The 27,332-nt window shown below is 42.4% G+C and overlaps 1 pseudogene; it reads right to left on the reverse strand.

Moving 5' to 3' along the window:
* Positions 1-287: 287 nt before the first annotated feature.
* On the reverse strand, positions 288-27,332 carry LOC101437913 (ras-related protein Rab-10-like; annotated as a pseudogene).

Raw genomic sequence — 27,332 nt, forward strand, 5'->3', positions numbered from 1 at the left:
CTGTAGGTTTTACTGTTGATACAAAGAACTTGACTCTAAAACAACTGAAATACAGTAATGAGCTCTGCAAGGACAGTTAAAAATGAAAGCACAGACATGGTTTTTCTATACATTTTTTATTTGAAGAAAATATAGTCAGCAAGTAGTCATGGTTGAAAGAACAAATAAAATAGGCGGACTTAAGATGAGAAATAATGTCATTAGGGTTAAAACTGGAGAGAGTGGTTTATTTTGCGTAAGAGTAGAAAGCCAGGTGGTGGATGGCAATTGGCGAAAGAGGAGGACACTCAGGAACATTTACTCTCCTAGCCTGCCAGGGCTCCTTCACTGCTGATAGCTACATTACCCTGTTAGGCACTTTTACAGGGGTCTATTGAAGGATATCTTCAGCTAATGTGAGGAATGCATTCTTCATGTTTGTATTTGTTTTTGTACTCATCTCAAAATATTGAAGGCCATGCTCCTTTGCAATCTGTTCTTTTCCTTTAGGTACAAATCTTTTATCATAATATTCACAACTGTTTCCTAGTAACATTCTTTCCACATTTCATTGCCAGATCATCTATGCTTCTAAGCCATTGCTGCTGTTTTCAAAACTTTTACCATTGGCAATGTCATATACTATCATGATCCCCATAGTTCTCCATAGTAGGAAGTTGTGGGGATGTGAAATCTCTCCTAGCCTGCTGTGTCCCATATCTGTAGCTTGATCTTTTTTCCTTGTGATTTTAAGTGTTTTGATCTTAAAATCTATTCCTACAATGGAAATAAAGGTGGTAGTGAAGGCATCATCTGAAAAACAAAAAAGGATGCAGGACCTTTCCATTCCCAAGTCCCCAGTCAAGAGTAGTTTGAAAAGCAGGTAGTATGTCTTCTTCACCTTGGGAGGAGTGGCTCACTCTTGACGCCGGAGGCCCAGGTGCTCAGTCCCTCTCACTAAGGCCAAATCCTCACTTGGGTGTTCTCAGGTCAGAGGACCAGGAAATCATAGGCTCAAGGAGGACTGCAGAGGGCATGGTCAACTTAGAAACATCCTCCTCTAAGAAGACCCGTGGGAGTGGCTTGAGACTCCAGGGTCTGCAACCTCACCTCCACAGCTTCTCCCAGCTGCTTTGAATGGTTCTGGGGAGCCTGAAGAAACAAGATGCTCAACCAGCGAGCAATTTATTCAGTCCTGGGAGTGTGGAGATGTGGGAAGAGTCTCACTCCAAGCTGACACCCTGAGCAAGGGAGCATGGATGGCTGCGAAGGAAGACCCTGAGCTGCCGAGCGCAGATACATAGCCACAGGAAGCCAAGTCACCCTGGCCAGAGCCACTTTTCACCTCCCAGGCCAGCTTATGCACTGCTTGATTCTGCTTTTTAAATAGTAGTCTTTGTAGTGGGTTTGAAATGGTATCTCACTTTGATTTTTTAAACATAGATTTTATTTTTTAAAAAAGATATACAAAATTACATAAATGTTACATAAAAAATTTAGGGGATTCCATATGCCCCACCCTTCATTAGTGTAGTACATTTATTACAATTGATGAACACATTTTGGAGCATTTCCACTAAGTGTGGATTATATTTAACATTGTAGTTTACACTCTCTCCTACACAATTTTATATGTTAACAAGATATATATTAAAAAATCAATTGGCCATAGACATGAGTTTCTATTTCTGAACTGTCAATTCTATTCCATTGGTCTATATTCTTCTGTTAGAACAATGCTGTTTTGACAACTGTAGCTTAATAATAAGTTTTAATCTGAGGAAATGTGAGTCCTCTGAGTTTGCCCTTTTTCAAGATCCTTTTGGCTATTTGGGACCCCTTACACTTACAAATAAATTTGATGATTGGCTTTTCCATCTCTGGAAAGCAAGCTATTGGCATTTTGATTGAGATAGCTTGAATCTATAAATAATTTTGGGTAGAACTAACATCTTAACAATATTTAATAGGACTTAGGTTTTTTTTAATATTAAAACTTTCTTAATGTTTCTTCCTCCAGCCCTGGGGTTCTCTGAGCATCCTGGATCTATCATTGAATAGTATTTGCCATTAATTTTGTAAAATACTCAGACATTACTATATCATATATTTCTTCTGCTTCTTTCTTTTATGAATATTTTCACTATACTTATGTCACACCTTTTGTAATTTTACCACAGTTCCTGTGTATTGTGTACCATTGTTTTCATTTTTTTCTCTTTTTAGTTTAGGAGTTTTTTTTTTTTCTTTGCTTGCTTTTAAAAAAAATTGTTGTACCTTTGAAGATACAAAGATCACAAAAAATGTTACATTAGAAAATATAAGAGGTTCCCATATACCCTACACCCCACCCCACCCACTTTTCCTACATCAACAACCTCCCTCATCACTGTGGCACATCCTCTGTACTCGGTGAACATGTCCTAGAGCACAGCTGCACTTCATGGACTGTAGTTCACATTGTAATTTACACTCTCCACCAGTACACCCAGTGGGCCATGGCAGGACACAAAATGTCCAGCATCTGTCCCTGCAATATCATCCAGGACAATTCCAAGTCCCAAAAATGCCCCCACATCATGTCCCTTCCTCCCTCTGCCTGCCCCCAGCAACCATTGTGGCCACTTTTTCCACATCAATGCTACAGTTTCTTTCATTACTAGTCACAATAGTTCTATAGTAGAATACCAGTAAATCCACTCTAATCCATATTATATTCCTCCATCCTGTGGACCCTTGGATGGTGATGTCCACACCACCTCTATATCGAGAGGGGGATTAGATCCCACATGGTTGATGGATACAATTCTTCTGCTTGCAGTTGTATGCACTCTCTGCTCTCTGGTGCAGTGATCAACCACCCTTACCTCCCTGCCAGATGACCTGGGTAAGTCCAATGAACCAGAGAAAAAGAGTTGCAACTCTGCTGAGGCTTAGGGTCCAGCTGGCATACAGCCAGTCCAGAGACCTAAGTTTCTCGAGTATACACCAATCCCAGCACCAACCACAGGCTCAGCAAAAGTGACAGAAGAGGCATGTGTAGAAAGGTCACAACATCTGAGTCCAACTCCATCATACTCAGAAACACAAACTCCAAAGCAGGGCCCACTGACAAGGTACTGAACTCCAGAGCCATCCACCATGACCACAGAAACTGTGTGTCTCTGCAGCCTTCAGGAGCACCAGTCCCTGGGGTTGTATCTACTTTGGCTGTCTCTGCAATCCTTCTGAGGCATGTGTAAGCATGACCCCTCTGATGACTTCCCAACTCTTTTTTGAAGACTCTTAGCCACACAAACTCATTTGTATTTACCATTTCCCCCTTTTATTCAAGGTTTTTTTCCAGTTGCATCACCAGTCAGGGATTGGCAGTAATTCCTTGGCACCAGAGAGGCTCATCCCTGGGAGCCATGTCCCATGCCTGGGAGAAGGTAATGCATTTACATGCTGAGTTTGGCCTAGAGAGTGGCCACACCAGAGCATCATGGAGGCACTCAGGAGGCAACTCCTAGCACCCTGCAGCTCTAGGCCTATTTCAGGCACACAGGCTCATAAGCATAGTCATCAGCATCAAGGGCTCATCATTGGACCATCCTTCTTCACTGGTCTTTGCCCCTGCACTTGGGGGATTATCGCTTTTCCAGGGAATGTGACAGAGCTCCCCTGGCGAGGAACTCACCTCTCTCTTAGTTGTCATTGGTAATTCTAACTACTACGAAAATGCCCAAGGAATATCTGAACATTTTTATATCCCCTATATACATGCCCTGGAGAGCTCCCTCCCAACCATGTGCCCCCCATCAATAACACCCCACAGTTTAGGAGGTTTTTATTGACATCTTTCTATTGACATGTTTCAAGCTTACTGGCTATAGTCTATCAATGAGACCAGCAAAATAATTTTCCACAGGGCTGCTGACTCTTTAGCTCCCACTTCTCCATGCCTTGTAAGATTTGTGGACCATTTCTTATCCTCTCAGGGTGAACATTTTCTTCCAAGGAAAGAATGTGCCAGGGACCTTGGGAAGACTGACAGCTATACACTATCTCTCTTAAAGGAAATACAGGTGGTTGATGTGGGAGCGTTCATGGGCTTCTAGACTGGACAGAGGCCTTGGACCTCATCTGAATCCCCCCTGTGTTAGTGGAATATTCTAAAATAAAGGCCGGAATCTTTCAACATGGTTGTTCTTAGAGATGTTTTTAAAAAGTGAGGGAGTTGGACTGTGAAGGAGGTCAGTGGAGGAGATGGAGGAAAAAGTTAAGTTTTGTTTGAAAATCTGGTAAAAGCTATGAACACTCTCCAGAAAATGTGCATTGACACGCACATGATTTTGTGTTCCATTTGGGGAGATCCAGAAACACACAGGTTATGGACTTAGTTGGGGTATAAGGATTGATGGATGCTCTTTTTTTATCATGTTCATCTGTATAGACTCACCCTATGTGTAGTTTCCTTCCAAAGCCAAACTATTCTTAGGCCATTCAGTGGCACATATACAGAAACCCTACCTTAGAATTTCATATCCCAACTCTTTTCCAATGTCATAGGTCACAGAATAATATTCATAGCAAAGTTGGGGTAGAGCACCCATGCCCTGCCCAGTGATGAACTGAGGGCCACCATGATGTTTCTGATCTAAAAGACCACCTCCAATAGGCCTGGTGAGAGCCACTTTGGGTAAAGGGAGCCACAAAAACCTGGGGACCCAGGCTTTGGGGCCCACATCTGAGATACATGAAGAGTGCCTAATGGCCCTGGCCCCTAAGAAATGGAACTCAGGTTCCATGTAGCCCCTGACCCTGTTGTAGAGGAAGCTGTTGACCAAGATCTCATCCTAGGTGCCAGTATCCCCATGGGCTGCCCACTTGGGCTGCCTGGGCTGGAAGTCAAGGCAAGATTGTCTGGATGTCTAAGACAAGACTCAGAGACCCAGAGAGCAGGGACAGCAGCAGGGTCCATATTTGCCCTGACACCATCCTTCACTGTCTAATTGCACATCAGCTTGTCCTGTCTTTATCTTCTTCATGGATGAGGGCAGGGTCAGTAGGAGCCTCTGGTCCCTGGTACCTTGCTTTGCATAGGTTAATTCACTCATCATGACCAGGCAACCATAATATTGGCAGGGGATGGCTACAAATGAAGAAGTGAAAGACTGAAGTGGGCTTCAGCAAGGATGTGTCTCCAATGATGCTGGGGTAGGAAGAGCAAGAATGTGATCACTATCAAGGAAATTCTCCCAAGGCTGGACAAGAAGAGTCAGAGATCTAGCCATAGCCCCATGATTTTCTCAAGAACAAGACTTTTTGACTTGGTTTGGAAATAATCCCTTTAGAGAATCTAATCACCTCATGGACTGTTACAGAAGGAAAATGCAGTCACAGAATAGGTCAGCTGCTGACTCGCTGTGAGACTTTGCTATAGATTATTCAATTAACCATATGGTAAATGTAGCAAATGCTAGTGTCACTTGCAATCACTACTCATTTATTCTTTTAGTAAACCTAGGAGGGTGGCTCTTCTATTAGCTTCCACTTTGCAGATGTGGAATCAAGGCAGAGGGAAGCTAGGGAATTGTTCAAGAAAGAAGCATGCTGGATTTCGGAGCTAGACTCCTGATACCAGTGCTGTGTCTTTACAACTATCTTATCCTGCCCCCAAGGAGATTCAAGGCCAAGATGCAGTGACCACTACTCCCTGCTCTGAATTCTTCTGGTTCCATACTTGCCTGTAGTCACCTGTGAGTTTGTGGAAGAGCCTTCCCAGTCCAGATTCTAGTGGCCATTTCGAACATTCTAAAACCCCATCCTTTTTTTGAGGCGCAAACTCTAAAACCACTCACCCAGCTGTCACTCTGAGGACAAAGAGGACATCAGTCAAATTCAAGTGATGGATTGTGAACTGGATCCTGGATTCCTGTCCATGTGGCATTGGGAAAGTCATCTCCTTTGTGGGTCTCAGTTTTCTCATCTGCAGATCAGTGCTGCCACAGACAGTGGGAAATCCCCAACCTCTCCAGTAACCACAAAACCAGCTCTATCCTAGCAAGATTTCTTTTTTTTTTTTTTAATTTTTTTATTTTTTATTGACTTTGTAATAATATTACATTAAAAATATATATGTGAGGTCCCATTCAACCCCACCCCCCCACCCCCCCCTCTCCCCCTCCCCAACAACACTCGTTCCCATCATCATGACACATCCATTGGATTTGGTAAGTACATCTTTGGGCACCTCTGCACCTCATATACATTGGTTCACATCATGGCCCATACTCTCCTCTATTCCATCAAGTGGGCCCTGTGAGGATTTACAATGTCCGGTGATTACCTCTGAAGCACCATCCAGGGCAGCTCCATGTCCCGAAGACGCCTCCACCTCTCATCTCTTCCTGCCTTTGTCCATTATGTCCACTTTTCCCAATCCAATGCCACCTCTTCTATGTGGACATTGGATTGGTTGTGTCCATTGCACCTCTATGTCAAGAGGAGGCTCAGATTCCACCTGGATGCTGGATGCAATCCTCCCATTTTCAGTTGTAATCACTCTAGGCTCCATGGTGTGGTGGTTGTCCTTCTTCAACTCCATCTTAGCTGAGTGTGGTAAGTCCAATAAATCAGATTGTAGGTGCTGGAGTCTGTTGAGGCTCAGGATCTGGCTATCACATTGTCAGTCCAGAGATTCAAATCCCCTAAATATATCTTAAACCCCAACATTAACTGCACCTCCAGCACATTAGCATGAAAGTCTTATGAAGGGAGATCCCATCTGAGTCCAGATTCATCACACATAAACACCATTTCCAAAGAGGGGCCATCTGCCCTGGTAGTTAACCCCATCGGCCATGACCATAACTCCCATGGGTCTCTTTAGCCCTCAAAGGAACCAATATCTGGGGGTTGTATCTGCTTTATCTGTCTCTCTGACTCTGCTCAGTTGTGCATGAGGGCAAACCTTCTGCCAGCCTCCAGACTCTTTTTTAGAAACTCGTAGCCATATAAACTCATTTCTCCTTTCCATTTCCCCCTTACTTTAGGTCAAACAGCATTTTAAAGTCATGGTATTTTATGTAGACATGGATATTCTGCTGATCCGCATTGAACCTTCCGTATAAGGTCATTTTCCAGTTAGCAAGATTTCTTATCACCAGAAAACTCCAATCTCAAGGATCCTATGAAACAAGGACCAGCCCCACCAACATGGATCCTGCCCTGTGCTTCATGCTCTCTGCTCCTTGTCACATTGGTCTTCACCCAGTGCTGTGCAATGGGTGCACTCAGCAACCCAGACTCATGAACTCTCAAAGGTGGAAGACTCGATGGGTAGACTGTGAACCTGGGCCTGTCTGACCCCACAGCCCATTGCTGAGCCTCCTGCCATACTGAAAAGTGCTGTCCTTGGGCTGGATTTAATTTGCAGGAAAATATTCCACAACCTTCATCACTTTCTGTTCCTCAGGAATGTACTGTTGTGTCTGGGAAAAAGCCTCTCCAGACATTTTATCAGTTGCATCCTTAGCTCATGGCTGATTTTAACATCAAAAGAATCATTTTGTAAAATGGCTACTAGCAAGCAGACATGGGTAGGACAACAGCCCCAATTGGCCTGTCCTCTATGGAGCACTCATCCAGCCCCTTTTTGGAGCAAACTGGGAGGTTCAGGAGCAGAGGGTCTGTGCCCACATCTACCGGTAATAATGCTCAGAGGTCAACTCCAGAGAGAGGCTATAAAGCTGTGGAGTAAAGACAAAGGCAACCCAATGAACAGGTGTGGTTTCAAGGCTACTGTGCAGGAAGTTCTTGCTTAACTGTCAGACCTTTTGGATACAATTGGAATGACCAAGAGGTAGACAAATGTTATCTGAATAGATATTAGAGACATATTTATAAATACAATCCTTGCAAATTTCCAGAATGAAAACATCTAGGTTTCACATGGGTTGCTATTTAAAAATTCAGTTAAGACAATGGTCTCTTCAGTTGAACTATGCTATACTGAAAGCCAGTTCTGAGGAAGTAAAGTTATTGATTGTTCTACTAACCTCCCCTCCTTCTTTGTTTCACTCATTCATTTATTCTCTGTATACACTAGAGTGTCACCTAGCCCATGTAATCTTCAAGTTTGCTTAAAATGTAAGGATTCAAATTTAGTCTCTACGAATCTTTCCAGGTATGTTAAAATTAATAAACTTCCTTTATAGCACTTTTAAGTTAAAAAAAATTGTTGTAGAGTACAGAGTTACCATATAATCTCTGCCCTAACACAGATTCTCTTTTTATTAACAACTTGCTATTGAGAACCAGTCTTGGTAATTTTCAGGTCCATAGTTTCATTAGAGTTCACTCTTTCCATACTGCATTCTGATATTTTAACAAATCAATGATGTCTTGCATTCAACAAATTTAACAGAATACTTTCCCTCCCTGGTAAATGCTCTGAGCTCTACCTACTCATCCTGTCCCCTCCAAGTCCACAAAAATCACAGATCTTTTACTATCTCTATGATTTTGCCTTTTCTCAAGGTTCATGTAGTTGGAATAAGAAGGAGGACCCTGGAAAGATAAAACAAATGAAACAATGATGAATGAGGTATTTAGAAATGAATTTAGGATACATACTAATTTAGAAAAACTGAAATAAAGTAAAAAATAAATTGAAGTATTAAAAAATGAAAAAAATCATCAAACTTTGTTTTTGACATTTTGCCTTTTATCACTGTAATAGATGTTGTCCTGTGTGTACAGTGGCAAGGCAATTTCTTTCATTCCTTCCTCAGTGTCTATCCTTTTTTCTTAAATTTTATCTTCAAAAAAGTTTTAGATCACAGTAAAGTCACATATACAATATAAAGGATTCCCACATATCCCAACTTTAAACCATTTCCCCCCTTCCCAAGCAATGATCTTTCTACATGTTCATGTTAATTGCTGTAGCTGATGTACAGACATTGAAGCATAGCTACCAACATGGTTCCATTTCGGATTACATTATGGTTTATATTTTAGGCTGTACACTCCTAAATTTTTAGTTACATCATGTTTTACATTATGGTTTACATTTCAGCCTATAGACTTTTATACATTTTTGGTTAAATTTAACCTGTCCTATATCCATCATTGCAGGATCTTGTGGAACACTTCCACTGCCCCCCCATTATCCTGCTTTCATCTATTCTTCCCCCTCCCCTCAAGGCCCACAGTGACAACCAAGCTTCACTGCTTGAAGAAACAGATTTATAGATTCTTGCGACAATGCTGAGGGCTTGACACACTAGACTGTCCTATTCCATTGGAAGCCACCAAATCTCTAGAAAGTCACAATTCCCTATGTTTGAGAACATCTATTTCTAATCTTTAAACTTGTCATTACCATTTCACTATCTGCTAATTGAATTTGACAATATAATAGGCTTCATTTTTTAAGAAGTTTTCAATCAGAGAGGGGTTTAACTATAGCAGCAGAGGAAGACTGGTGTGGGGTTGTTACTGATGGGGGACACATGGTTGGGAGGGAGCTCTACAGGGCATGTATATGGGGCATATAAAAATGTTCAGATATTCACTGGGTATTTTCATAGTAGTTACAGATACAAATGACAACTGAGGGAGTGATGAGTTCCTAGCCATGGAAGCTCTGTCACACTCCCCAATGGAACAGTATCAATTCTCCAAGTGCAAGGGCAAAGACCAGTGAAGAAAGATGAGCCCTTGTACTGATGATTATGCTTATGAGCCTGTGTGCCTGAAATTTCAACTAGGCTTCAGCTGCAGGGTGCCTACAAGTTATCTCCTGAGAGCCTCCATGTTGCTCATGTGTGGCTACTCTCTAGGCCAAACTAGCATGTAAATGTATTACTTTCCCCCCAGAGTGGGACATGACTCCCAAGGATGAGCCTCCCTTGCACTGAGGGATTACTACCAATCACTAACTGGTGATACAACTACAAAAAGACCTTGAATAAAAGGGTAAATAGTAAAGACAAATGAGTTTATATGGCTAAAAGTTTTCAAAATAGAGTTGGGAAGTCATCAGATGTGTCACATTTACGCATGCCTCAGCAAGATCCCAGGGACAGCCAAAGTAGATACAACCCCAGGGACTGATGCTCCTGAGGGCTATGGAGACACAAAGGTTCTAAGACCATGGCAGATGGCTCTGAAGTTCAGTGCCTTGTCAGTGGGCACTACTTTGAAATTTGTGTTCCTGGGTGTGATGGAGTTGGACTCAGATGTGACCTTTCTACACATGCCTGTTCTGTCACTTTTACTGAACCTGTGGTTGGTGCTAGCATTGGTGTATACTCAGGAGACTTGAATCTCTGGACTGGCCATGTGCCAGCTGGGCCCTGAGCCTCAGCAGAGTTGCTGCTCTTACCCTCTGGTTCGTGGACTTACTCAGGTCAGCTAACAGGGAGGTAAGGATGGTCAACTACCACACCAGGGAACTGAGAGTGCCTACAACTGCAAGTGAATAATTGCACTCATCAAGCATTTGTGATCTAAGCCCCCTCTCAATATAGAGGTGGAGTGGACACCAACAAACCAGGGTCCACAGGATGGAGGAATAAAATTTGGATTAGAGTGGACTTACTGATATTCTACTATAGAACTATTGTGATTAGTAATGGAAGATATTGTAGCATTGATGTGGGTGGAGAAAGTGGCCATGGTAGTTGCTGAGGGCAGGGAGAGGGAAGAAGAGATGTGATGTGGGGGAATTTTTGGCACTTGGAGTTGTCTGAAATGATATTGCAGAGGCAGATGCTGGACATTATCTATTGTGCCATAATGCACTGAATATACTGGGGGAGAATGTAAACTACAATGTAAACTATTTTCCATGCAGTGCAGCAGTGTTCCAAAATGTATTCACCAAATGCAATGAATATGTCACAATGATGAAAGAGGTTGCTGATGTTGGAGGAGTGGGGACATGGGGGGAGAGGTATATGGGAACCTCATATTTTTTAATGTAACATTTTTTGTGAGCTATGTATTTTAAAAAAATATAATAAAATTAATTAAAAAAGAACCAATAAAAAAAGAAATAAATTTGGGTATTTTCCTTTCCACATTATAATTTTGATCTTTATATATTTAATATTTCCACCTTGTGCTGATTGAATTCCATATTTTGACCTTGAAAATACAAGTCCCTAATTGGTCATCAAGAGACACCTCATCAAGAGAAGAAAAATATGTCCATATTTCCTCCAAAACTCTATGAAGGCAAACATTGTTCTGGCTCTGGAAAAAGCAATTGCAAATGCTATTTTGAAAAATATACAGATATTTGAGGTGGCTGCTATGCCCTGAGGAAGGTCCTATGATCTCTAATTCCAGGGAGGTCATAAGGTCAGACTGAGCACCTTGCCAGGTCACTGACACTGAAATGCACATTTGCTCTGTTTGATGCTTAGGCTCATTTGTTAACTGGGCCTGGTAATGGTGCTTGGTAGTTTGGCCAAGCAAATTCTTGACTAATTGTTATAGTGAGGACATTTTGTAACCTTAAATCATTAATAAATGGATTGTATTTATGACTGATTACATCTACAGTCAACTGAGGAGATTGCCTTCAACAATGAGAGATCTCTTATCTAATCAGTTGAAGGCCTTCATAGGAGGAGTGATCATTTCAGCAATTACAATAGAGAATTTATACATCTACTTCAGCCACGCAGCTTCTTCTCAGGTGTCCACCGAGGTCCTTCTTTGAAATTCCTGCTTTGTAGTCTGCCGTATGGAATTTGGACTTATGCAAAGCCTGTGAGGCAATCTTTAAAATTTCATAATATTTACAGATATCTTCTGTAGTTTGTTTCCCCAGAGAATCCTGAATAATGTATCTTGATACAAGGAATGGTTCTTGAGAAATAAAGTTTTGTAAAAGGGATTTCTGATTTTGTTTTGTTTTGTTTTGTTTTACAATTGGGTTTATATTTCTTTCTAGATACAAAGGTGCTAAAGACTATTTCCAATAATCAAGATGCTAGAGATATTCCATGGTATGAATTGTCAATAAAAATATACAAAATATCACCACTGGGTATGACAACTCACATGTTTGAAAAGGCAAGGCTCTTGGTGAGAGTGTTTTTGACATGTCAACAGAGTTTTGTGGAATTAAATGTTAAAATGGTATTGACAGGTCATTTCAAAATATGCTGGAAAAATTGTAAAAGTGTTGAGCCAAAAGTTTCAAACTACCATCTTAAATTCAGCATATGTATCCTGAAAGAAAATCTTGTTGCATATAGCTACAGACTTGAGATCTTTGAAAACTAGACCCTGAATCTCATTATGTAAGTAGAGTTACAAAGGAAATTAAAATCTCAACCTTGTAGGGTGTCTGCTGTTAAAGTGAAGACATTGATTAGAAAGGAATGGGATCCTGAAAACTGGAATGTAGACATATGGGTTGATAATGATAGTGTGGGGACATTGAAACTGAAATTATGCTGTATCTTTACCAGATAAATTTGTAGTGGACTGTCCTGAGAAAATAGTCACCTGACCTCCTGCCTGCCCTGAAGAAACAGCTTCCTGACCTCTGGTTTTCCCTGAGGAAACAGCTTTTGGGCCTTCAGTCTTCCTTAAGGGTTCTGTCATTTAACCTCCACCTGAAGAGTTTAATCCAGTTTTGTCAGATGAAGTTACAAAGAAGTGCTCTAAGGAAAATGGCTTGCAAGAAAATTCTAATCCTTCTTCTTACCCACTCTTAACCCTCTTTTCTTTCAGGCCTATGAATAAACTTAAGTCCCAACAGACCACAAAGGGTGAGGTAGAAATTGTCACTCATGAGAAAGTACACTATACTCCAAAAGAACTGCATGAATTTTTCAATTTATTTACACAGAAATCAGGGCAATATGCATTGGAATGGATATTAACGGTGGGGGATAATGGTTGAAGGAATATAAAGTTGGATCAGGCTGAATTTATTGATATGGGCCCAATATGCATAGATTCTTGTTTCAATGTTGTAACTCGAGGGGTTAGAAAGGGCTCTTACAGTTTGTTTGAGTGACTGGTTGATGCATGGGCTAAAAAATAGCACACATTACCTGAAGCTGAAATGCCAGAAGTGCAAGTGTCCTGGTAGACTGTAGATGAAGAGTTCCAAAAGCTTAGAGAGATTGGAATACTAGAGGGACTGTAATAAGTAAGGCCTGCTTACCTACCCTGGGAATGTCCAGAGGATACACCTTTCATCAAAGCTGTGAGGAATAAGTTTGTGGATTAATTCCAACTTCCTTGAAGAGCTCAGTGGGTGCTCTTCCTTGTAGATCAGATATTAACTTAGTAAATGCTCTCACTGAACTGGAATCCTTAAACACAATAGGAATGATCCAATCCCTGTGTTTTAGTCAGCCAAAGGGATGCTAATGCAAAATACCAGAAATGGGTTGGTTTCTACAAAGGGTAGCTATCTGGTGCTTAGATACCAGGCCATAAAGCCTAAGTTACTTCCCTCAACAAAGTCTATTTCCAAAGTTGGAGCAAGATGGATGGAAACATCTGCCAGGGTTCCCCTATTCCCAGGTCTTGCTTCCCTCTGGGTTCAGCTTCTCTGTTTTCTCCACAAGATCAGCTGTAGACTATCAGGTGAATGGCTCTGTCTCTCTCCCAGGGGTTTCTGCTGTCTCTAAGGAGCTGTCCCTAATCCTCTCTGTTCTTTCCCTGGCTCAGGTCCACTCTTCCCAGGACTTGCTTCTCCTTCCTCTGTGTGCTTACTTCCTAGGCTCCAGCTCAAGACTTCAGCATCAAATTCCAATATCAAAACTCCAACATCAGAAACCCTCCACTCTGTCCTTTGTCATGCCTTTTATCTGTGAGTCCCCAACCCCTGGTGTGGGGGGACTCAATGCCCTAATGACATGGCCCAATCAAAGCCCCAAATCATAACTCAATCATCCCCAGGTACAGACCGGATCACAAACATAGTCCAATATCTCTTTTTGGAATTCATAACCATATCAAACTGCTACACCCTGTTTTGCAGAAGCCAAGTGGCAGAACTTAATCACCAAAGACAAAGTGGGTATGGCTACAATAATGAACAGTAGACTCAAAGCAGTAATCAAAATAGTCTGAATTTCAAAAACTTGTAGTGTTGCCTAATAGATTATGGGACACCTAGAAATAAAATAAATGGACTAAATTCATACTTGATCCTTATAAGCAGAAGATTTCTAGGTCAAGTGAATAGTAGTCTAACTTGAATTACAGAGACAGAGTCATGACCCCTTAATCAGATCCCAGACTTGAGAAAATTTTCAAAGGACCACCTGAATGAAGAGAAGGCCTGGTCCCCTTGGAGAAGGACCCTATTACACTGCCAAAAAATTATACTGTTAAACTTCCTCCCAGCATTCCCCAAAGAGACCCACAGCTTTTTAACAGAGGAACTGGGTATTTGGTAAAGGAAATGATAAGACACTTCACAGATCATTAGACACTGGCTCACAAGTGAAATTAATTCTAAAAGTCCCAAAATTTCACTGTGCTTCACCAGTCAGAGTAGTGCCTTATGAAGGTAAGGTTATTGTAGCAGTTTGATATGATTATGAATTCCAAAAAGAGATGTTGGATTATGTTTGTAATCTGGTCTGTACATGGGCATGATTGAGTTATGATTGGGCTACATCATTAGGGCATTGAGTCCCCACCCCTTGGTGGTGGGCGGGGGCTCACAGATAAGAGGCATGAGAAAGGAAAGAGTTGAGAGTTCTTAATGTTGGAGTATTGGTGCTGGAGTTTGATGTTGAAGCCTTAAGCTGGAGCCCCAGGAAGTAAGCTCACAAAGGAAAGAAAAGCAAGCCCCAGGAAAGGAGGAACCCAGGAAGCCTGAACCCTGACAGACATCACCAGCCATTTTGCTCAAACATGTGAAAATAGAGTTTGGTGAGGGAAGTAACTTATACTTTATGGCCTGGTATCTGTAAGCTTCTACCCCAAATAAATACCCTTTTAAAAACCAACCAATTTCTGGTATTTTGAATCAGCATCCCTTTTGGCTGAGTAATACAGAATTTGTTGCCAGGAGTGGGGTAGTGCTTTTGCAACTACCAACATGCTGTAATGATTTTATACATGGGTATGGGATTTTTTTGGGAAAAATTTTGAGATGCTTGGAAGAAAAGATCTACAGTGCTTTGAAGAGGCTGGTGAAAGCAATATAGATGCTAAAGAGACTTTTTATGATGCCTTGAAAGTAAAGATGAAACTATTATTGGAATCTGGAAAAAAAGGCAATCCTTGTTTTAAAGTTGCAGAGAACTTAGCAAGATTAACTCCTGGTGTTTTATGGAATGCAAAATTTTAAAATAGCAAGCTTGGGCATTTAGATGAAGAAATTTTACACCTTATAGCAAAATGCTAGACAAGAGAGATATACTGAGGACTGAACTGTTGGGCACAAAGAAAACAGAAACTGATTCTGCAAATTCCAAGCTTCTGGAAATCAAGATCCGAAATGAAAGTGCCCCATTGGAGGACTTAACTAAACTTGGAGCTGGTAAATCAAGATTGAAGATGAAGTTATATCAGAAAGACTTGTGGAAAGTCTTACTGTCTGATGGCTTAGACCCCTGCTTCCTGAATGCTAAACCAACAAGGTTTTTGAGAGAGCTGTAAGAACTAAACCACTGTCAGTCTGGAATAAAAAGGACATGGAAAGGAGAGATTGAAGGAGAAAAATCTTTAAGAGGAAAGCCATGGAAGCTGAAATCTGGAATTAGGACATCACCTTGGGACAAGAGAGGAACCACACACATGTGTGCAGGGAGGGTGAGTTTGCCTCAGCAGTTGAAGAGGGTGGATGTTCCCACCCAATGTTCTGAGATAGTTTTGCCACCCCAGGGTATAGAGAGGGTGGAACACATTCTCCAAGGATTAGGCAGTTAAGGTCAGCACCCCACAGGTCTGAGAGAAGTGGACCTGTCCCCCAAAGGTAGGGAAGGCCAGGTGGTCAACTCATTGCTCTGAGAGGGTTTACCCTGTATGTGAAAGTTTATGGGGAATGTTGTCTTCATGTCACTGCACTAGGAGGGTTAAGACTCTAACCAAAGATTGGGTAAGGTGTGGCATTCACCCCAACACTTTTGGAGGGAGAGGTCTGGAGCTTTGCTGACACCCAGATGCTTGATGAAGGTAGAACCAAGAAAATAACCATTGGGCAAGCATGTGGAAATGGTGGGTTCCCATAAGGCACCAAGCAGAAGAAATTGGCATCTTAAGTATGACTCTCAGACTGAAATCGATTGGAGGATATCCTGCATAGGAGATTTATTGAACTCTAGAGGAACTGTGACTCATGTTTCCCTTCCACTTTCTCCTTACTGTGACAAAAATGTTTATCCTTTGTCTGTCCACTTGTGTATTGGAAACAAATTGTTTTGTAAGTTTCAGAGGTGTATAGAAGACAGAAATTTGTCCCAAGACAAACTATATTTCTTTAAAATTATTGTGATATGATTTAGGGCTTGCATTGCTACTAATTTAAGTTTTTTAAAATTTTTGTCTTTATTTTTTAAAAATTTTTTATTTGGATGAAAACCCATTTAATATGAGGAATTATGGACAACAGTTTTAGGCATAAATCAGCCTTTGTATTCATGAGATTTAAGTTATGTATTTATTTATTATTTTATTACATTCAGAAAACACGAGGTCCCCATACACCCCGCACCCTCCCCACCCCACCCCTCCGCCCACAGCAACAATACCCTCCATCATTGAGACATTCATTGCATCTGGTGAACACATCTCTGAGCACTGCTGTACCTCATGGCCAATGGCCCACATCATAGCCCACACTCTCCCACGTTCCATCCAGTGGGCCATGGAGGACATACAATGTCCAGTAATTGTCCCTGCAGCACCACCCAGGACAACTCCAAGTCCCCAAAACGCCTCCGCCTTTCATCTCTTCCTCCCATTCCCCACACCCAGCAGCCACCATGGCCACTTTCTCCACACCAATGCCACATTTTCTATGATTACTAATCACAATAGTTCATGAATAGAATATCAGTAAGTACGCTCTAATCCATATTCTATTCCTCCATCCTGTGGACCTTGGAATGGTTGTGTCCACTCCACATCTATATCAAGAGGGGGCTTAGATTCCACATGGATGCTGGATCCAATTCTCCTGCTTTCAGTTGCAGGCACTCTTGGCTCCCTGGTGTGGTGGTTGACCTTCTTCACCTCCATGTTAGCTGAGTGGGTTTATGGAAAGGACAAATAAGTTTTTTTTTTTTTTTAATATTGTGATGTCTTTTTGGAATTCAGAGGGTGGAGTGTAGTAGTTTGATATGGTTATGAATTCCAAAATAGATATTGGATTATGTTTGTAATCTGGTCTGTAACTAGGCATGATTGAGTTATGATTAGGGCTTTGATTGGGCCATGTCACTGGGGCACCCCTTGGTGTGGGGGGGGGGATTCACAGATAAAAGGCAAGGCAAAGGACAGAGTTCAGGGTTCTTAATGTTGGAGTACTGATGTTAGAGTTTGATGCTGAAGCCCCAGGAAGTAAGCACGCAGAGGAAGGAGAAGTAAGCCCCAGGAAGAGAGGAAGCCAGGAAGCCTGAACCCTCACAAACATAGGAAGCTGTTTTGCTCAAACATGTGAAAATAGACGTTGGTGAGGGAAATAACTTATGCTTTATGGCCTGGTATCTGTAAGCGCCTACCCCAAATAAATACCCTTTACAAAAACCAACCAATTTCTGATATTTTGAATCAGCACCACATTTGGCTGACTAATACAGTTCTTATCAATGGAGTTTTAGCTCAGATACACTTGAGAATTGGTGCCGTGGTTCCCAGGGTGAATTCTCTGGTCATTTCTCCAGTTCTGAAATGCATAATTGGAATAGACATAGTCAGTAACTGGTAGAATCTCTACATTGGTTTCTTGACCTATAGAATGAGGGCTACAACGGTAAGAAAACCCAATTGGAATCCAATAGAACTGCCCTTACCTAGCAAAATAGTAAATAAAAAGCAAAACCATCTGTCATAAAAATATATTTAAAAAATAATAATAGGGTAGATTGGGGGAAAAATACACCAAATGTAAGATAAGGATAATAACTAGTAAGATTTTGACAATATCCTTTCATATTTTATAACAAATGTCTCACAACAATGCAAGGTTTTGGTGGAAAGTTGATGTATGGGACTGCTGCTGTATTATGTTATGCATATTTGCTTTATAAGTTCACAACTTTTACTATATACTTATTTTATGTATGTTCATATATAAATGATATAAAATATTAATAATAATAGGGTGGTTGGGGGAAAGTACTTTGGTTAGTTGTTAAAATTTTTAGGATGCTTTTTAATCATTAATTAAAAATGTTTAACAACAATGGAAGGTATTGATGTTAGGGTGAGGTATGAGAGCCCTGTATGATGTTATATATGTTTGTTTTGTAAGTTCCCAACTATTACTACTATGCACTTATTGTTTATATATGTTCATGTATGAGTGATATGCTTCAATAAATTTTAAAAAAAGCAAAAGCAGGTATCTGGAGGGATTGCAGAGATAAGTGCCACCAAATACATAAAGGGTACATTGGTAGTGATTTTCATTGCATCCCTTTTCAACTCTTCTATTTGGCCTGTATAGAAAACAGATGGATCTTGAAGGATGAGAGTGGATGTTCATAAACTTAACCAGGTGGAGACTTCAGTTGCAGCCGCTGTCCCAGATGTGGTATCATATCTTGAGTAAATCAGCACATCACTTCAGGCCTGGTATGCAGTTATTGATCTGGAAAATAATTTTTCTCAAGTAATGTTAGTAAGGAGCACATGAAATAGTTTGCTCTCAGCAGGTAAGGCAAGCAAGATACCCGCACTATCCTACTTGAGAATAAACCAACTCTTCAGGCCTACATCACAATGTCATATTCAGGGATCTTGATCATCTCTCTCACCCACAAGACATGGCACTGATACATTATATTGATGATATCATGTTGAGTAGACCTAGTGAACAAAAGTAACAACTATTCTAGAATTATTGATAAGGAATTTGTGTGCCAGAGGATGGGAGATAAACACAACAAAAAAACAGGGATCTTCCACATTGGTGTAATTTCTAGGTGTCAGTTGGTGTGGGGCATCTTGAGATCTCCCTTCTAAAGTGAAGGATAAGTTTTTCCATCTGGTTCCTCTTGCAACCAAAACAGAGGTACATCGCCTAGTTTGCCTTTTTGGATTTTGGCAATAAAATATATCTCCTTATGGTGTGCTCCCCTAGCCTATTTACTGAGAGAGACCAGAAAAGTTGTGAATTTTGGATGGGGAACAAAACAAGGGGAGGGTCTTGCTGTGCAAGCTGCACTGCTGCTTGGGTTTTATGATCCAGCAGAACCAATGGTGCTGAAAGTGAGTGTCAAATAGAGATGTCACCTGGAGTCTTTGGCTGGCCCCTGTAGGAGAATCACAAGACAGACCCTTCAGATTTTATAAGCAAAACCATGCCATCCCCTGAAGAAATACTGCTCTCCTTTTGAGAAACAGCTTCTGGCTTGCTACTGGGTCTTAGTAGAGACCAAACGCTTAACCTTGGGTCACCAAGTTGTCACGAAACCTGTGTTGCCTATCATGAGGTGGTTATTGTCTGACCCACAAAACCATAAAGTTGGGTGTGCACAGAAACACTCCATCATAAAGTGGAAGTGGTATATATGGGATAGGGCTCGAGTGGGTGCTGAAGGCACAAATGACATAAGGAAGTGCCCAAATGTGCATGGTCCTTACTCTTGTCACATTACCTTCTCTTTCCCAGTGCACAGCTATGGTCTTTTGAGGAGTTCCTTAAAATCAGTTGACTAAGGAAGATGAAGCTTAGACTTGGTTTACAGATGTTTCTGATAATATGCTGGTACTAGCCAAAAGTGGACAAGTGAAGCATGGCAGCCCCTTTCAGGGAGGTCCCTAAGTTGTGAGAGGAAACCCTCCCAGTGGGAAGAACTTTAAGGTATCTACCTCATTGTTCATTTTGCTTGTAAGGAGAAATGGCTGGAAATGCATTTGTACACTGATTCACGTGCTGTCACCAATGGTATGGCTGGATGGTCAAGGACATGGAAGGAACATGATTGGAAAATTTGTGACAAAAAGATCTGGGGAAGAGGCATGTGGATAGACCTTTCAGAGTGGGCAAAAAACATGAAAATCTTTGTGTCCCATTTGAATGCTTACCTGAGGATGACATCTGCTGATATCAATTTTAATAAGCAGGTAGACAAGATGACCTGTTTTGTGGATATCATTCAGCCATGGCTGTCATTGCCCAATGGGCATGTGGACAAAGTGGCCATGGTTATAGAAATGGAGGGTATGCATGGGTTCGGCAATATGGATTTCCACTGACCAAAGCTGATCTTGATAAAACCATTGCTGAGAGTTTAGTCTGCCAGCAGCAGAGGCCCACACTCATCACCAATATCTCCATTCTCCAAGGTGACCAGCCTCCTAACTCATGGCAGATTGATTCCATTGGATCACTTCCATTATGGAAGAGAGAGTGATTTGTTCTAATAGAAAAATACACATACTACAGACATGGGTTTGCCTTCCCTGAATATAATCCTTCTGCCAAAACTACCACACATGGACTTATGGAATGCCTTTTCCACTATCATGGTATTCTTCACAGCATTTCTTCTGATCAATTAAAACATTTCATAGCAAATGATTTGTGGAAATGAGCATATGCTCATGGAATTCACTGATCTTAACCATGTTCCCCATCATCTTGAAGCCACTGAATTGAAAGAATGATGAAATGGCCTTTTTAAGACTCATTATGGTGTCATTCAGGTGGCAAGACTTTCCAGGCTGGGACAATGTTCTCTAGGAGGTTGTATATGCTTTAAGTCAGCATCTTCTCTATGCTGATGTTTCTTCCATAGCCAGAATTCATGGGTCCAGAAATCAAGGAGTGGGGATGGGATGGGAGTGACACCACTATTGCCTTTAGTGATCCATTAGGAAAATTTTTGCTCCTTTCCATGCAAACTTAAGCTCTGTTGACTTACAAGTCTTGGTAACAAAAGGAGTGCCTACACCAGGAAGCACAACAATTCCATTGAACAGGACAGAAAGGTTGCCACCTGGCCACTTTGGGCTCCTTGTGTCTCTTAATCAACAGGCAAAGAAGGGAATTATTCTATCAGTTGGGCTGATTGATCCTGACAATCAAATGGAAATAGGACTGCAACTTCAAAATGGAGGTAAAGAAGTGTTTTCCTGGAATACAGGAGATCCCCTAGGGAATCTGTTAATACTATCAAGCCCTGCATTTAAAATTAGTGGAAAAGTGCAACAACCCAATCCAGGCAGGACAACCTGAGTGAATTTTTGCATCAGAAGAAGAGCCATGCTCAGCTGAAGTGCTTGCTGAGGGAAAAGAGACCAAAGAATAGATAGTCAAAGAAGATAGTGATACATATGATTTATGACAATACCACCATGGTCAGAAATGCAGACTGCATAGGTTATGAATATTTCTCCCTTTTTTAGCTATGAGTATGTTTGTATATGTACATAAAGAAACTATCTTTGTTTTCTTCACTATCTTATCTCACTGTCACATGACAACTCATTTGTTTAAGTTATAGGATATCAAATCATAACAGTTAGGTTATATGATATCAAGAATAAGAGTGAATATTACCCAAGGATTTGTAACTTATTCTGGAGAGTTTCATTTATTTTCAATTGTATGCAAGACAGCCGCCTATTGCTAGGTGAACACTATATTATTGTTTTTACTTAGAAATTAATTATGGTGTTAGATGTTGTGTTTGGCAGCTGAGGTGACAAGGGGTTGAATGTGATGGTTAGGCTCATGTGTCAACTTGGCCAGGTGATGATGCTCAGCAGTTTGGTCAAGCAAGCACTGGATTAATTGTTACCATGAGGATATATTGTGGACTTAAATCATTAGTAAGTTGTGTCAATGGCTGTACATCTACAATCAATTGAGTGATGGCCTTCAGCAATGAGAGACATCTCATCCAAACAGTTGAAGGCCTTATAAGGAGAAGTGATGATTTCAGCAGTCAGAAGAGAAAGAATTTTCATCTCTACTTCAGCCAGCCAGCACCTCCTGGAGAATTCATCAAGGACCTTCATCAGAGTTCCTGACTTCCTGTGAGCCCTATGGCATTTGGACCTGTGCATCCCTTTAGTGGTGTGAGACAGTTTTATAAAATCTCCTAATATTTATGATATCTCCTATCAGTTCTGGTTCCCTAGAAAACTCTTACTAGCACACTCTGGGAAAGGTGGGCTTGTGTTTGCTTCAAGAGCCAGGAAACATTCATTGGCCCTTCTCTTACTTCTCTCACATACAATAAACTGATGACCATGCATGATTGCTTGCTTGAAGGAACATAAGAGAGCAGGTATCTCATTCACATCAACACAGTACAGGAAAAAAACAAATCTCAACTTCTAGGCTGGAGTAGGAATGAGATATAATATAATATTCAAGTAAGGAATTTGTTTATAGCAAATAAATATTACCCCAACCCCATAGGTAATTTTTGCCTTTTATACAAAAATTCAATAACTCTCTTATCCCCTCAAATATACCCTCCCACAAGCCCCATGTCACATGTTCCCCAATCCCCAGGAAGGAGTGGCACATGGCTCATACATCTGAGGGCGAGGCTTGGCATGTTCTCATTCACTGGTTTACATATTGGCTGGTTAAGACGGCCACTTCCTTCTCCCTGAGGGTCTGAGGTGAGGGTGCCCATAGAAGCATTCACTCCTGGGAGGTCCTTTATGGTAGAATGATTGGTGCAGCCTGAGAAAGTCTTTAGTGTGGCAATGTGGAGCTGGGGCCACTGGTAATGTCATGGGTGGACTCTCAAGGGTCCAAGAAGAGTAGAGTGTCCCCTAAGGAATCAAATGATACATAGGAGACCAGGTCAACCTGTCAATGGGAAGAGTCATACCTGGCAGCAGGAGAGATTCAGGCTTGAAACTAGAGTATGTGGGGGGTAGGTCCATCCTGGCTGGCTGGGAGGGAAGTGCCTGCTTGGCTTGGCCTATTCTGGTTGGGGTTGGCTAACCTACAAGACCAGTTAGATCCTGGGAGGGCAACCCTGAAGCTGGCAGGCACCAGGGTTCATTGGTAGTTTCCCTTTGAGAATTTGAGTCCCTTCTTCCTCTGCAGAAGGGTTGAGTGGGTTCCTTTCTTGACCTTGGTGTCTATGGGGAAGGTACACTTAATGAGGAGAAAATGGTAGTTGCCTGAAGAATCCATTGCATAGAAAACATTGACACTATCTGGACTCTTCAGCTCTGGTGGAGGTGGAAAAACGAGCAGTCAGCTCTGCTAACAGACTCAGAGGCCACCCTGCATCTTGTGGCCCTCTCAAGGGCCTGTCTGAGACTGAGACATGAGTCTCCCAATTCAGTCCAGGAACACAAAGTACTCTTCTGAATGACACCGGACCAAAGGCAAGACTGAGGATGCTCCGAACCCAAGGAATCTTGTTCAAAAGTTATTCTAATTCTACCACTGGAAACTTGGGCCTAGAGCTGTCAAGGGGTACTTTCATCTGGCCACTCTGCTCTTCAATCCCAGATGCCCACACTGATGGGGATCGGTGAGTTGGAATAAGCCTTCTAGAATGCAAACATCTCCCATGAATCCTGCACTCCTCAGGCCAAGACTACTGAATCCCAGGAAATGGTAGGTGAAGTCCAGCTCTCCTAAGCAGGGAGCCAGGGAGGTCTCCATGCCTTGGGGTAGTGCAAAGAGAGCAAGGACTTCTCTCTGATCCTATTTTCTACCTGTTTCTTCTGGCCTAAACCTTGCTCCTGCCACACTTATGTGCCTCATTTTCTAGGTCTTTATCCTTTCTAGGCCTCAGCCTTCCTCTACTGTAGGATGCAGTCCCACACACCCTGACTTCTCACCAAAATGGTGACAGAAGAAGAGATGATTTAGAAAACAACTTCCAGGGAGTCAGGACTGGTTCCCAACGTTAATGATTGATAGAAGATGATCAGCTTACCAAAAAGGAAATAAAATACTCCTTTATGTGTATGGACATACTATGTGCTCTCACATAGAGGATTTTCCTCACCCATTGGTGAGGAGAAACAGACAGAGAAGTCATAAGTGACTTTTCCATGGACCCAGACTACAGACTACCTAGCTTCAAGTCTCTGCTGTGAATAATTATTTGGTTCCCTAAAAGCTCCAAAGGGGATTACAGTGATTTTGCTTTGTTTTAGCATCATAAATGCATGGATTTTAATATTTGTTATTTGTGTCCATAGCAGTCATGAGTTTTGGGTGCACAATTCATCAAATCTTGGCCAGAAGATGCTCTGTGAGAGGTGCCTGTAGACTGGCTTTGTGGCCAATGGACCAAGTACAGAAGGCCTTTGTTTTGGATACTCAAGGATGTCAACATTCAACTAGGATCCCCACTGCCTAGGTCATGCCCTAGTAAGGTACATGACTGTGAGATGGAGCCATGCACTAAGGGCTTCCGTGGTTCTGGTGGGGGTATATGCAAGATCCTGACCACTACCCATTTGGCAGGTTTTATAGGGCAGATGGCCTCTGTCCCAAATTCTGGGAATGTGGTACTGAGGCAGCTTTGTGACCTCCCACCTAGTACCCCCATAGACCCCAATATCCATTCTAGTCAGCTCCAAGTGATGGCTTTTGACAAATCACAAAGTTTATATGGTTGCTAGACATTCTCATCCCCAAATACGCCTTGAACCAGTCACTCCCAAGGCCTTGCTTTAATTAACTACAAGTAGTGCCTCAATATCAATATCTCTTATTAAAACAAGGCCTTTGGGGTTCAAAGTAAATCACATCTAATGGAGATTTTCCAGACTCTATGACCCCAGGAAGGAGAGGTGCGAGAAGGAAGTGCTCCCCATGCTGTTGGAGGCAGGTCCCACTCTGCTCCTCCCTTGCCTCAGGCACACTCACCTTCTCCAGCTGCTGCATCTGCTTGGTTCTTTTTGACTTTATCTTCAGGGTGGAATCCTTGGAGTTCCCATCCTTCCAGGGTTGAGAAAGGTCAGAGAGGCCATTCTCCCCTCACCTCATATCCTTCCTGCCTGACCCAGGGCTTGGACAGCCTGCCTATTGCTGCCACCAGCCATGAGCTCTGATTAGAGATGTGAAGCCCAGCAGTAACCCTCTCTGGATGTGTGAATTGGGTGGGTAGTCTGGTCCCCCTGAGCCTCTTGGCTCATCTACAATGTACAGATGAGAAATGTACCCAAGAAGACTCAGGTTTACACCCTGTTATCGTGGTGTTCTCTCCAGCACCTTCTCCACCTTGGATCCATGGGAAACCTAGTCCACATTCTTGTCCTCCCTTACACTTTCTGTGAGGAAGGCACCACATTTTTTCTTTACTCCTTTTTCAGATGATCAAACAGTGGGAAAAGATGGTAGCAACTTGCTTAAGCTCCCGCAGAAAGTTGGAGGAGTCACTAGCTCCATCCTCTCAATCTTAGGTCTTGTCAGAGATGAAAGCACCTCATCATGCACCACTGCTGATGAGGTAATGAGGGTTCAGTTTCTCCCTCACAGTGTGTGGCTGGGACCCCACCTTGACAACCCACAGAGGGAGAGGGAAGGGGTGTCTCTGGAAACCTGGTTGAGCAGCAACTCCTTCCCCAGCCCACTGGACTCTCTTCCACCAATTACTGTCCAAAATCATTCCAAAAGTAGACCTTATCCCAAGCAATCTCTCAGGAAGTCTCCCCTGCAGAAAACTCTGTGTCAACCTAGGAAGGGCCTCCTGATATGTCAGCTCTGACTGGCCAGGTAGGACAGATGCTACTGCCATCACTAAGCTTTGACATTTTTCTTCCTGTTTTATGGGAAGCTTTCCAACAAAATGAGTCTCCATGAATTCATAAATCTCCCAAATAATTCTTATAGCCATCTGGGACCTATGTCACTGCTGATGAGGCCCCAGGATGAGAATCCTACCCATGTAGAGGAGACCTGCTAAATCTTCTGTTTCAACATCTCCTCCTGGAAAAGCTCAGCTGCTACAATCACATCTGGTGTCCAGGGCCTACTGACCCCCATCTGCCCCCACTGTGCATGGCCAAACACTCCCTCTTCCTCTTGGTCCAGACACTACCAGACTGAGTTTTTTCAAAGAAGCATTCACTGTAATACTAAGAGCCTCACAGTTCACCCTGATGGCACCGTCTTGTTTCCACTTTACCTGGATCAGCAGGTCCTTGCTCAATGAGGTATTCTTCATAGATTGGAACTGAAGGATGTTGTTCCTCTAGGGTAAGAAAGAACAGAAAAACTAGGGACTGGTGATGAGGAGTGAGAAAGCAAGTCTGTTTGATTTTGGACTCAAAGGATCCCGACTTCCTGGATGATTGGTTATGAAACTGGGTGATTCTGACCCCTCCAGGGACACAGTGTACTGAAGGATGAGCTCTCAGATGGCACAGCTTAGACCCTCATGCCATGGCACCTGAACAGCTTGTTTTCACCAAATTTGATCTCAAGTGGACAAAGAATTGTGGGGCCTTGTAACAAAAATTTGGGAAGTTCCCCTGTGACTCAGCTCTGCAAGACAGGTAAGGTGACCAACTTATTCTCAGACAGTACTGCTGCCCTCAGTTCACCTCATGTCACATGGAGACTGAGAGTCCCATCTCCAGCTGGCCTTGGCCTTAAGATATTCTGCCTTCCAATAAGACCCAGTCCACTGAAGCACAATTACCCCCCACCTTGGACAGGGAACTGGTCCACCTGGTGCTCCTCTGTAGAGAGGTCAGTCTACCTGGAAATTTCCTCCCAGGTCTGCTTCAGGCAGTGAATAAATTTTCTCTGATGATCAGAGAGGATGGCAAGGAGGGATGAGAAATTCCTGAGGATCTGACACAACTGGAGAAGTGGAAAGGTGTGAGTTGAGAGGTGGAGCTGAGCTCCTTCCTCCTGCAACATAACTCTACCATAGCCGGTCTCTACCCTCCTGGATGAAGCTAACAGCCTGGGAGACCCCAAAGGCACACCATGGGCCCAGTAGGTGACACTCATAGGGAGGAGGACTTTAGCTAAACCCAATGATGGAAAGTAGGTAGGAAGTGAGTGTCCTCATTCAGGACTTGAAAGTTAAGGACTGTGCAACTAGACAGGGAGGGTATGCAGATGGTGGAGGGACCAGGACAAGAGATTCCAAACCTGAGAACTGATGAAAGGGAAGAGTGAGATCCAGGACCCAGGGTGGGGTTAAGCAGGGTGGGCTTACCCTGGCCACCTCAATCCAGTGCTCCACCACCCTAGCCAT

This window comes from Dasypus novemcinctus, chromosome 16, assembly GCF_030445035.2.
Source record: "Dasypus novemcinctus isolate mDasNov1 chromosome 16, mDasNov1.1.hap2, whole genome shotgun sequence".
Lineage (NCBI taxonomy): Eukaryota > Metazoa > Chordata > Mammalia > Cingulata > Dasypodidae > Dasypus > Dasypus novemcinctus.